The sequence below is a fragment of the Etheostoma spectabile genome, chromosome 22 (assembly GCF_008692095.1).
Source record: "Etheostoma spectabile isolate EspeVRDwgs_2016 chromosome 22, UIUC_Espe_1.0, whole genome shotgun sequence".
Taxonomy (NCBI): domain Eukaryota; kingdom Metazoa; phylum Chordata; class Actinopteri; order Perciformes; family Percidae; genus Etheostoma; species Etheostoma spectabile.
The window spans coordinates 11,227,038-11,229,804 of NC_045754.1; positions in this window are offsets into that span (position 1 = coordinate 11,227,038).

Consider the following 2,767-nt stretch of genomic DNA (forward strand, 5'->3'; position numbering starts at 1 on the left):
AAAAGAGTAACAAACTGTTTGGATGACTACACTCACTGAACGTGCACGCTATCAGTGTAATCTTTTCCCCAGCACAATGTTGTTGATGCAGATCTGCCTGTTGGTGACATGCAGAGAATGTTTTGCATTCATTCCTGTGTGAATTGGTGTCAAAAAGCCTTGGAGGCTTCTTAATCCTTCTACATCAAAATAGGACACGTTCCCCATAAATTACAATGGTGTACTTGCATAATTACTGTGGCCCCCATGTTATACACACACAACTGGATGATGCTGATGAGTCAGGATCCTCCACAACTTGAGTGAACATGTATAAATGTTTTACTTTATGGTGGATTTTGAAGGTTGTTGTAGAAGTCTCTTTGATCTCATTGCACTCATACACGGGACGTTAGTGTAATGAGAACACCTTCTTCAGCCCACTGTAGACTACCTGCCCAGCACCGAAAAGGCAGACAAACACAACAAGCAGCGAGCTGGTGAACACAGGGGAGCTATACGCCGTTAAAGAGCCAGATGTTTCCCTGAGGAGTTGGTGGAGAATCAAACACAGCTAAAGGTGTCATTACTGCAGAAAATGTTGGACACAAACGCGGAGACGGCCAGGCGATGTGTTGAGCTTGACTATTTATTAAACAAAAAAATCCATACAACAAAAGGTGTCCAGAAAACAGCAGGCAAGGTAATCCAAAAACGAAGTAACAAAGAATGGGAATCAGCTACACAGAGACAAAAACAGGGAGACTAACCCGCAATTTCAATCGGATGCGCAACTGCTGCGGATCCACAGCGGTGGAGTCATTGGGTTTCCATTAAAGTCAATGTGTGTGTTTCCACTGACTGCAGACCGGCTGCGTCCCGACACCGTCCCAGCTCCGACGATGCGTAGCAGATGCCGGAGAGCTCCGCAGCAATTCAGTACACGACCGATTTTCCGGGACAGGAAATCAAGCACAGAAACAAAATAAAAACATCCGGTTAATTTTCAAAACAAAGTAGACCGTGCTCACGGCGGATCACATTTCCCTGCACTTCACCTTGAAAACACAGCACAGAGTCCTCTGGATGGAAACAAACTGTTGTTTTTGTGGTTCAATTCTACATGAATTTGCGAGATCTTGTGGGTCCTCGAGGCTTCAGCTGTCAGTCACGGCCACAGTTGAGGACGGCGGAGCACAAAGCCGAAACACAGCGGAGCCAATCCGCAGCCGCTACGCATCCGGTGGAAATTGGGGGTAACACACAGCACTTCGAATCAGAAAAATACAATGACCTGACGACAGACAAGGGAAACACAGAGACTAAATACAAGAGGTAATGAGCAAAGAAGGGACAGGTGATACAACAGGTGACAAACATCAGGGCGGGGCATAACAATCAAACAGGCGGGAAAACACAAAACAGGAAGTAAAACAAGACAAGACTAGGGAGGAAAACAGTGACTTCAAAATAAAACAGGAACCAGAAACATGACACGTACAACCATGCCAAAAAGAGAGTAAATATTGGACTTGTAAGTCCAATATTCCCTACCTAGTTTTGAAAGCAAAGCCTTTGCTTTACTCTTCACACGACAAATTTGTGTTATGTCCCGTAGCGCAACATGTCATACTGCAGTCTGTAGTCAGACAATTCATGTTTGCAACATCTGTACCGCTGTCTGTGCTCGTGTCTGAGCCTTTTATCCAAATTTAAGGAGTATGAAGCAGCACAGTGTCAATGTCAGAGCACAGCTGTAGCTTTTTTGAGATGAAGTCGTGCTCAAAGGCAGTTACTAGTTTTGTAAGATCTTGTGCAGCGACCTCAGCAGCCAGTCACAGTGTAGCTTGTCTTATTAAAGTAATAACCACCAAGGTGAAATCATTTGCAGATCAGCTCCTGTCTACAGAACTCAGTCTAAATGAGCATTATGTTGCTATTGTTTTTCTTTCCACAAGATATTATTATGCATTAGAGGTGTCAGGCACAAGGAATTTATCTGTTTTATTTCTAATACCGTGTATTCCTCTCACCTCACAGCAGCTGGTAGTGTATGTTACTGTCATTTTCACATGACTCATTTATGCAGTGTTGTGTCTTACCGAACTATGTCAATCCTCAGGCTTTCCAGGGCACCTAATAGGTGTCCCTCCCTCACCAGTGTTATGAAAATCAGCCAAGTATAAGCAATGCGGAAAAACATGACAGATTTTTGTATAATTAGTCTTACACAAGGAGGAATCCACAAAACTCTGGCAAGCATCATTAACTGCAGATACACAGATTCAATCTGTGATTATTAATTTGCATTAAAGTTTCTTTTTACTGATCAATTACGCCTTTAAAAAAACGTATCATGTTTTTAAATGTTGTAACGTGAAACAAGGAATGGTATGATGAAACAATAGACTAAGAACATCTGTTACGTGTGTATTACAGCCTCTGAGCTTGCTCCCCTTCTGCAGTCTTCATAGTATACTGTACATCATTCAAACAAACCAAGTGAATCAAGTTCAGTTCATCAGATATATCAATTATGCTTCCCTCAAAAAGAAATTCTGATAATAAAAAAAAGGTTGGTGTCTGTGTCCTGAGAATACTTTGATGATTTTCTGGCATTGCTAAAAGCACCTCATGACACCATGTTGAACAGTAAGATAATGGACGGTGGTAGTTGTCTCTTAGAAATAGATACCGTGGGGGGCTTACTCACACTGATGCACAACACTCATCTGCGAGCAGAGTCTATGTATCATAGGCAACACACACACACACACACACACACACA